A 10,962-nucleotide genomic window follows, 5' to 3' on the forward strand; every position below is an offset into this window, starting at 1 on the left:
AGAGTGTTCTTTAGAGCAACAAGGGGGTTCCTCCACAGCCTGGCACCTGCTGCGAGCTCTGTCCTGCTGCGGATGAGCGGACGGCAGGCAGCCCTGAAGCTTTGGACCAGCTCTCAGCCCAGCCCCAGGGTATTCTTACAAGGCCACCAAGGGCGGTCAGACTCCACGCATGCGCAAGACCGAGAAAGCCCGCATCCTTCATTTTGGCGCCCCGGGCGCCTGACCGCCTCACCCTGGTCCCAACTCTCGTCCGTCCGGCCTCTAGTTTCTGTCTGGTCTCCCCTGTTCTCCGGGGGTCCTCTGTTTCCTCCACCCAGAGGACAGGGGCTCTCAGACCAGTCCTGCAAGGGTCTCCAGCCTGGTGACAGTAACCTCCCCGTCACAGAGAGATTAGAGCAAAGGCCAAATGGCCACTTGAAGCCTACGGGACAGTATAACTACAAGGAAGCTGGAAGCGATTTCGAAGCTTGGAGCGAGCTGATGGGGTGAGCATCGCCGGTGTGATCACAGCGCCATCTGGTGGTAATGTGGGAGATGGTGCCCCCATCCTTCACAAAGAGGGTATTTAGACGTTTCAGTTCAGCTCAGTTCAGTTCAGTCGCTCAGTCATGTCCGGCTCTTTGCGACCCCATGGACTGCAGCACGCCAGGCCTTCCCGTCCATCACCAACTCCCGCAGTTTACTCAAACTCATGTCCGTCGAGTCGATGATGCCATCCAACCATCTCATCCTCCATCGTCCCCTTCTGATACCAAGCCCTGTTGATGAATTGTTTTCGTACAATACATCATTGAATTCTAACAACACTCTAAGGAAGGTATTGTTACCCTGTTTACAGGTGAGGACACTGAGGCTCAGACTCTCAAACTGAATTGCCCAAGAAAACAGCCAGCAAGTGGCAGAGCCTGGACTGTAGCTCAGACTTTCTGACACCAAAACCTTCCCTAAGCCTCAGGGGAATCCATGAAAAAGAAAATAGATACTTCCCCTGGCCTCACAGAGCTTACAGCCTAATTGGGGCACAGAAATAACAAATTCATTTATTAAGCATCCACTCTTCATTAGGTGGGACTTCCCTAGTGTCTCAGATGGTAAAGAATCTGCCTACAGGGCAGGAGACCCAGGTTTGATCCCTGAGTCGGGAAGATCCCCTGGAGAAGGAAATAGCTACCCACTCCAGTATTCTTGCTTGCAAAATCCCATGGGCAGAGGAGCCTCATGGGCTACAGTCTATACAGGGCATTAGGTGCTGGGGATGAAGAACTTGGCCAGGATCCCTGCCCAAATCAAGCTTGTGGGGAAGATGGACATTAATTAAACAATCACACAAATAAATATTATTGTCGTTCAGTTACTCAGTCATGTCTCTTTGCAACCCCATGAACTGCAGCAAGCCAGGCTTCACTGTCCTTCACTATCTCCGAGAGCTTGCTCAAACTCATGTCCATTGAGTCAGTGATGCCATCCAACCATCTCATCCTCTGTCATCCCCTTCTCCTCCTGGCTTCAGTCTTTCCCAGCATCAGGGTCTTTTCTAATGAGTCAGCTCTTTGCATCAGGTGCCCAAAGTATTGGAGCTTCTATGTCAGCATCAGTCCTTCCAATGAATAGTCAGCGTTGATTTCCTTTAGGATTGACTGGTTTGATCTCCTTGCTGTCCAAGGGCCTTCTCCAGCACCACAGTTCGAAGGCATCAATTCTTCAGCACTCAGCCTTTTTTACTATCCAGCTCTCACACCCATAAATGACTACTGGAAAAACTTTGTAGCTAAGTAATATCTCTGTTTTTTAATACACTGTCTAGGTTTGTCATAGTTTTTCTTCTAAGGAGCAAGCATCTTTTAATTTCATGGCTGCAGTCACCATCTGCAGTGATCTTGGAGCCCAAGAAAATAAAGTCTGTCACTGTTTCCACTGTTTCCCCATCTATTTGCCATGAAGTGATGGGACTGGAGGCCATGATCTTCATTTTTTGAATGTTGAGTTTTAAGCCAGCTTTTTCACTCTTCTCTTTCACCTTCATCAAGAGGCTCTTTAATACTCTTTGCTTTCTGCCATAAATATACAACAGTGGAAAAAGACCTGAAGGAAATGTATAGATCGTGAGACTGGATTTCAGACTGCCTACTTGCCCTGGGGTGGTGGCAGCCCGGGGCAGGGCAGGAGTGGGGGATGGGGGGGGCGGGAAGCAGGGAAATCTTCACTGAAAAAGTGATGCCTTGAGCTGAGATCTGGAAGATAAGTGGGACTTAACTAGGCAAAAAGGCATTCATTTATTCATTAGCACATGAAGGCAATGTGGCAGTCAGCCTTGTTTTCATTTTTTGTTGCACGTATAAAAATCCAGAAATAGAGGGATTTCCTGGTGGTCAGTGGTTAGGACTCAGTGCTCTCACTGCCATGGGCCCACGTTTGATCCCTGGTCAGGAAACAAAGGTCTCACAAGCTGCATGGGGTGAACGACAACAAAAAAAAAAGTCCAGAAATAATACACAGAATATTTGCTTTTGCAACTTGCTTTTTTACTCCACATTGTTCTTCAGATCTTCGCATGTCAACACATAGAACCATTCGCTTCAACCAAGGAGGCCCTCATGCCATTGACGCCTGCCACGTGCACTGAGATTTGTCCATCCATGACCCTGCTGATTTCATTTGGCTTGTTTCCACATTGTCTTGCCTACAGACAGTGCTACAGCCAATAGCCTCCAAATGGGTGAATCTCAAAATGAGGCTTTCCAGGTGGCTCAGTGGTAAAGAATCTGACTGCCAATGCAAAAGATGCAAGAGGCTCAGATTCAATCCCTAGGTCGGGAAGATCCCTTGGAGGAGGAAACGGCACCCCGTCCAGGATTCTTGCCTGGAAAATTCCATAGGCCGAGGAGCCTGGTGGGCTACAGTCCATGGGGTGGCACAGAGTCAGACATGACTGAGCAACTGAGCAGAAAGTGCACATATGTTAGAGTTCCCCTGAGGTAGGGACCTGTATGCTTTTAAATACTTTTCAACACCATTTTGGTGGAAATGGGGAGAAAATACATTTCTGTTGTATTAATAAAGAATGTATCTTTCTGCCATCCTTCTGTGCTGCCACAATAGTACAAGTGAATGACCTGGCTGACGCTTTGAAGAATATCAACAACGCAGAAAAGAGAGGCAAAAGCCAGGTTCTTATCAGGCCGTGCTTCAGAGTCAGCAGGCTTCTAACTGTGATGATGAAGCACAGTTACATTGGAGGGTTTGAAATCGTCACTGACCACAGGGCTGGGCAATTGTTGTGAACCTCACAGGCAAGCTAAATAAGCGTAGAGTGATCAGCCTCAGATTCAAGATCTAGGAAAATGGCAGAAAAACCTGCTCCCATCTCGTTAGTTCCATTTCATGGTATTGCCAACCTCAGCAGGCATCATGAACACTGAAGAAACAAGACGAAATCACACAGGAGGGAAAACCCTTGGATTCTTCTTCTAGGAATGTGTTTTTGTTCATTCGCTCTGTTGTGTCCGACTCTTTGTGACCCCGTGGACTGCAGCATTCCAGGCTTCCCTGTCCTTCACCATCTCCCAGAGTCTGTTAAAACTCACGTCCATCAAGTCGGTGATGCCATCCAACCATCTCACCCTCTGTTGTCCCCTTCTCCTCCCACCTTCAATCTTTCCCAGCATCAGGGTCTTTTCCAATGAGTCAGTTCTTCACATCAGGTGGCCAAAGTACTGGAGTTTCAGCTTCAACATCAGTCCTTTCAATAAATATACAGGATTGATTTCCTTTTGATGGACTGGTTGGATCTCCTTTCAGTCCAAGGAACTCTCAAGAGTCTTCTCCAACACCACAGTTCAAAAGCATCAACTCTTCAGCGCTCAGCCTGTCTTACTGTCCAGCTCTCACATCTGTACATGACTACTGGAAAAACCATAGCTTTGACATACGTGCAAATAAAATGCCTCGGAGCACTCTGAAGAAAATAAATACAAAAATCTAAAAATGTATAGAAAAACAAATGCATTTACTAGTTCCTGTACCTTAGCTGAAGCCACCTTAAGGTCATATTTCTGCAGACTTTGTTCTTTCTCCCCTTCTTTCGTATAGTTTTTCCAAGTTGGAGAACTTTTAGAAAACATACCCAAAGGGCTTTAAATGATGTGGGGATTTTTTGGGGGGCGGCTTAAGATTTATTTTATTTAAGTTTGCTGCACTGGGTCTTCACTGCTGCGCATGGGCTCTCTCTAGCTGCAGTGAGAGGGGGCTGCACTCTAGTCGAGGTGCACGGTCTTCCCTCTGCCGTGGCTTCCCTTGTTGCGGAGCACAGCCTCTAGGGTGCGGGCTCAGAGGCTGTGGCTCCCAGCTTCCAGCACACGAGCTCCGTAGTTGTGGCGCACGGGCTTAATTGTTCCACGGCATGTGGGGTCTTCCCGGAGCAGGGATCGAACCCATGTCCCCTGCATTGGCAGGCAGACCCTTCATCACTGGACCACCAGGGAAGCCCCTGATGTGTTTGTGTGTTTGTTTGTTTGTTTTAACTCACTCATTTCCTAAACGGGACTGCCTTTTGCAAGCCTGATTTCAAGGTTTCAGCCGAGTACTCTGTCGCCTTCAGGCTGGCAGGTCTCAGGCAGGTGGCATCCCTATAGTTACAGCGGGTCACCTGAAGATGTACATTACCTAGAGGCAGGTGGTCCCTTGGAGGAGGGGCTCATGTTTCTCTTCAAACTTCTGCACATTGGACCAGGGTGTACCCTGCCCAGTCTGTGAGGAGCTTCTTGGGAAAACCTGAGTTAACCAGCACCCCGCTTCCCGCTGATCCCCTTCACCTGGTTCCAGGTGTACGTGTAAACTCCACGGGAGAGGTTTTAGAGCAGCAGGTGTGACACAGACCTTGAGGCCCATGGTGGGGTGGGGCACCAGGGGTGCCTGCCTAGTTCTCATCAACCCCTTTTCTAGAATTGCCTCTGATTCTTAGAACTATGGCTACTGATGGGTAAAAGGGACTCTAAGGCCAGGACACACCACCTTCTCTACCGGATTCACTCACCAGGCACTCCCTTCCGTCCATTTTGTCAGGAGATAAACAGATAAATCGAGCTGAACAGAAAGAAAGTCGCATCCCTGGAAACGGACATCGGAACCAGCGGCAATTCCAAACTTCGCCACGAGGTGGCACCACAGCCCCGGCTCTGGCCCTGGTCTCTCAATAGTTTGGGGGGGTCCACTGGGAACCTCAGATCTGTGTCCAGACCATGTCTTGCGGTTCTTCTGCCTGTCTCAGCTGTGTGACTCACTCTGAGTCCCCTGTACCCATTAGGAAACCCCCTCAGCTGGCTAAGATACTGCAATCCACTGAGGCACAAGGAATCCTGTGCCCCTGAGAGTCTGCTCATCCCATCACACTGGAGACAGAGTGGGGTTACCAGACAGCCCCGGAAAACCTAGAGGGGGCAGGAGGAGGCTAGGGCCAGCGTGCAGCAGAGACAGGGCTTCCAGAACCAAATAAAGTAGCCCAAGTCCCTGTCCTAAAGGAAATCAGTCCTGAATATTCATTGGATGGACTGATGCTGAAGCTGACGCTCCAATACTCTGGCCACCTGATGAGAAGAACTGACTCATTGGGAAAGACCCTGATGCTGGGAAAGATTGGGAAGGCAGGAGGAGAAGGGGACGACAGAGGATGAGATGGTTGGATGGCATCACCAACTCTATGGACATGAGTTTTAGCAAATTCCAGGAGTTGGTGATGGACAGGGAGGCCTGGCATGCTGCAGTCCATGGGGTTGCAAAAAGTCGGACACAACTGAGCGACTAAACCGAGTCTTTGTCCCAGCTTCTGCCTCTTCCTTCACCCAGTGCCCATAAGATCCTGAACTAAAGATCAGTGGTCTGTGGCCACGTACCAAGCCCTGCCTTCTCTGCCCACCATTCTGGCAGCTCTGAGCTCACGGGCCTGAGCCACCTACACACTGCCTCAGCAAATAGGGGCCACCATGCAGGGTCCCAGATCTCTGGACCAGGATGGATCCATCTGACGGCACCCAAGACGCTGTCTCTGGTCTGGATACTGGCCCTTGGTACCCTGATCCCTGGTCAGGACAGACCAGCCTATATGGGAAGGTGAGCAAGGACAAGCCATGTCCTGGAGACCTGGCCCAAAGCCTGAGGTCTGAAACCTGGGGTCTGGCAAGTTTCTAGCTCCATGCGCACAGCTTCCCAGATAGTTTACTCATTGCCCGCATGGTGATTGCAATTCCATGGCATGTGGGACCTTTTACTATTCTGCTACCTCCTAACCTATAAGCCCCACAAAAGGGGCCAAGTTCACCCTGTAACCACTGTACTGAGCACAGCCCCTGGCACACAATAGGTGCTCAGCAAAGAACTGTAGAGGAAGCAAAAGAATAAGTCGGTAACTTCCCAGGAGAGAACGCAAAGCACCTGTAAATGGGTTTACAACTGTCAAGGCATGCCTAACAGTGACCTCATCTCATTCTCATTCTCCCAGGTGGCATAGTGGTCAAGAATCTGCCTGCCAATTCATGAGACGCAAGAGAAGCGGGTTCGGTCCCTGGGTAGGGAAGATCCCTGGAGAAGGAAATGGCAACCCACTCCAGCATTCTTCCCTGGAAAATCCCATGGATGGAGGAGCCTGGTGGGCTACAGCCCATGGGGCCATAGAGAGTCAGACAGGACTGAGCAACTGATTGCGTGCACACGTTTCATTCTCCCCACCAGCCAGAGTAGGTACTATTATTACCCCACATTGCAGTGTATTTCTTTCCTAACACTCCAGTAACAAATTACTACGAACTTTGTGGCTGAAACAACACAGCTTTACACTCTCACTGTTCTGCAGATCTGAAGTCATATGCAGGTCCCAGGCACTAGAATCAAGGTGTCTGCTGGGCTGCATCCCTTCTGGAGGCTCCAAGGAGAATCCCATTTCCTTGCCTTTTCCAGAGTTTAGAAGCTGCCCGAATTCTTTGGTTCATGGTCCACTGCCTCCATCTTCAAAGTGGACAATGTCCCATTACTCTGAATGAAGTGAGAAAAGGTTCTCATCCTTTAAGGACTCCTGTGATTACACTGAGACCATCAGGATAATCCAGAATAATCTCCCCATCTCAAGGTCTGTAATCTTAATCACACCTGCAAAGTCCTTTTTCCAATGCAAGATAACATACTCACAGATTCCAAGGATTAGAACCTGAATATCTTGGGGGTGGAAGGGAGAGGTTTTATCCAGCCTAGCACACACAGATTCAAAATCAGAGGTGAATTAACCTACCTACCACTCCCAGCTTTTGACAAATGAAGTGGATTCAAAACCAAGTTTTGGGGGCTGCAGAATCTGACCTCTCTTGCCCTTTGTTGCCAATGCAAATACCCAGGGTCTCCAAATGACTTTTTAGGAGCCAGAAATGTAGGACATACCACCCCGGCCCCCTTTAAGAGTAGATAAAGAATCTGCCTGCAATGCAGGAGACCCAGCTTCAAATCCCTCGGTTGGGAAGATCCCCTGGAGAAGGGAATGGCTATCTACTCCAGTATTCTTGCCTGGGAAAACCCCATGGACAGAGGAACCTGGCGGGCTACAGTCCATGGAGCCGAAAAGAGTTGGACACGACTGAGCAGCTAACACTTTAACACACACTATATTTAAAAAAAAAAAATAGTGCTTGTCTAGACAGTGGGAGCACGTGGGAAAACTCTTATTTCCCTTTATTGTCATTGTTTTAACATAAATACAGTTGCTCCTTGAACAAAGTAGGTCCAGTAGAGATGAAAATCTTCGCCTAACTTTCACCCTCCAGTCGCAGTTCCACATCCGGGGTTTCAACCAATTAAGAGGCGTGTGGTGTGTATTCAGTGAAAAAAATCCGCGTGTGAGTGGACTTGGCGCAGTTCAAACCCGTGTTTTTCAAGGGTCAACCGGGCATCGTTTTCAACCAGAGGCAGACAGTATTAACCCATGTTACTGGCGGGAACTAGGGAAGTGGGCCTGACGCTCCCATTTTTTGTTAATGGAGTTTATCTCTGCAATTAAACAAATGGCCAGCAGATGGCGTGCGGGGCTCACAGCTGGCTTCTCACCCCCGGATCCTTTCCTGGGGTTGCAGGTGTGGGAGATGTGAAAGAGGTCCTCCCTTCTCTTCTCCAAAACTCGTTCAAGGAGAAGATGCCCAGAGGGGTCCCAGCAGGGCAAGGCAAGAGCACAAAGCTCAGGGACTCACTCAGCTCTAAGGCAGCCAGCTTGCGGGCCTGTGCGCCCCATCCTCTGAGGCAGTTGCAGGCTCGGATCTTAAACCTGCATGCCTTGAATGAGAGGGTCAGTCCTGGCTGCAAGATAGCAGAAAGAAGGAGCAGCTGGTTTGCCGGACCCTTAAGATGGTCCCTTACATACTTTTAAAGTGTTAAAAAGTAAAGCGGTTAAAGTGTCTGCCTGCAATGCGGAAGACCTGGGTTCGGTAGGGAAGATTCCCTGGAGAAGGAAATGGCAACCCACTCCAGTATTCTTGCCTGGGGAATCCCATGGACGGAGGAGCCCGGTAGGCTACAGCCCACAGGGTCGCAAAGAGTCGGACATGACTGAGCGACTTCACTTTCACTCACTTTCACTTTTACACACGTGTTATTTTATCTCATCTTTCCTGAGGCCCTTTAGGGGGATAAGCATTAAAATTAGTGACGTTGGGAATTCCCTGAGGGTCCAGTGATTAGGACTGGGTGCTTTCACTTCCTGGGGCAGGTCCAATACCTGGTCCTGGAGGAACTAAGATCTTGCAAGCTGCACAGCAGGTGTGGCCAAAACCAACAGCAACATAGTAACTTGCTGGGGGATAGTAGCCATGCCTGCATCATTTTTGAATCTCTTCAAATTCCAACAAAAATAAGCAAGGCAAATTAGCAAAAACAAAACTCACCGACATCAGTCACTTCAGAATTAGGTGCCAAAGGTATCCCCCCCCCCAGAAAACACTGAAAGAATTTAACTAGGGGAGCACAGCCCCCAGTAGCTACCTGCGTGTTATCAGATGTCCTGAGGTTCCCCCACACACACACACCGCAGGCTTTTCTAGCTCAGCCTCTGGCCTTTGGCATCCCACCTGTTGCCAGCAGAGGGGAGCAACGGGGTGTCTGAGGGGCCTGACAAGAGGACCAGCCCCAAAGAGCCAGCATGTATTCAGTGGAGGGCGTGGAGGGACAATTTGAGTCTGGGAGGGGCCTGGCCCACCCCCTAGTGAGAGTGAGCGCCCTCAGGAAGGACTGTGAACTCTCGAAACTGCTTGGTTCCCTTCCCAGACAAGCTTCCTCACTGCAGAGAAAATGCCTTGGAGCGGGATCAAAACAGGCAGATTGACTAAGACAATCAAGAGAAAGGAGGGATATTCAGATCTAAGTGATGGGAGGAGATGGAGCTAGGAGACCTCAGAAAGCAGGCCACCACGTCTGTACATTACAAGCAGACAAGAGGAGGGGTGACCTTGAGGTTAGAGATGCATCCTGAACATCAGCTCCAAGCTCAGGAAAACTTACTATGTCGTTGTCTAGTCCCTAAGTCATGTCCAACTCTTCAGTCCCATGGAGTGCAGCCCACCAGGCTCCTCTGTCCATGGGATTTCCCAGGTAAGAGTCCAGGGGATCGTCCCCGCTCAAGGAGCGAACCTGAGTCTCCTGCATTGGCAGATGGCTTCTTTATCACTGAACCACCCGAGAAGCCCTCAGGAAAACTTAATTTCACATAAAAATGAGCAATAGAGAATCTGGAGGTCAGATTTCATCCAAAATTAACTTAGGCAAAAGAATAATCAGGAGCCAATAGCATTCCTAAAAATAGGATAAAGCCTACCAGTGACACATTTCTTCAGGACCGATCAAAACCATAACCTTCTAGTTCAAAATGACCTTAAAAACATCTTTAAATATGCAAGATGTGAACGAACAAGATAAACTAGCATTAGAGAGTTTTCATTAGAAAACAGAACTCCGGAACAAACTAGACATACAAAGGAAAGAACTTATTTTGGAAATGAAAGCTAAAATAGAAGAAACACAAGAGCAAATTCACCCAACCTTGAGATAATGCCAGAGTGGAAAAAGGTGAAAAGGAAAGAATATTATAAATCAACCAGAAATGAAGACAGAGGTTTTTTAAATATTCTAGAGAAAATGACAAATATTGAAATTAGGCCAAGAAGTTCCACCATACAAGTAATAAAAGTTCCTGAAGAAGAAAACCAAAGCAAGGAACAAATATTAAAAACAATTAATCATGAACACCTACTGAAAATTTTTTAATTGAAATTACATGTTGAAGGAGCATACCGAATACCTGAAAATATCAACCCAGAATAATCAGACATATTCAAGACATTCTAATAAAATGACTGGACTTCAAGGAAAGAGAAAAAAGCCTTTCAGGCTTCTCAGTTCATTTCAGTTCAGTCGCTCACTCGAGTGCGACTCTTTGCGACCCCGTGGACTGCAGCACGCCAGGCTTCCCTGTCCATCACCAGCTTCCAAAGTTTGCTAAAACTCATGTCCATCAAGTCAGTGATGCCATCCAACCATCTCATTCTCTGTCGTCCCCTTCTCCTCCTGCCTTCAATCTTTCCCAACATCAAGGTCTTTTCCAGTGAGTCAGTACTTCACATCAGGTGGCCAAAGTATCGGAGCTTCAGCTTCAGCATCAGTCCTTCCAATGAATATTCAGGACTGATTTTCTTTAGGATTGACTGGTTTGATCTCCTTGCAGTCTAACAGACTCTCAAGAGTCTTCTCCAACACCACAGTTCAAAGGCATCAATTCTTCACTGCTCAGCTTAGGTAATAATAGTAGTTAACTTATAAAGAAAAAATATTCAATTATCATCAGGTTTTTCAAGAATAATGCTGGGGACTTCCTTAATTGGTCCAGTGGTTAAGAATCACTCCTGAACCTCAGAAGTGATAACTCCTTAAGGATCCCTCCAA

General features: G+C 48.2%; 1 pseudogene; it reads left to right on the top strand.

Moving 5' to 3' along the window:
* LOC102181611 lies at positions 2,988-3,471 on the top strand (annotated as a pseudogene).

The sequence above is a fragment of the Capra hircus genome, chromosome 13 (genome assembly GCF_001704415.2).
Source record: "Capra hircus breed San Clemente chromosome 13, ASM170441v1, whole genome shotgun sequence".
In the NCBI taxonomy this organism is placed as follows: Eukaryota; Metazoa; Chordata; class Mammalia; order Artiodactyla; family Bovidae; genus Capra; species Capra hircus.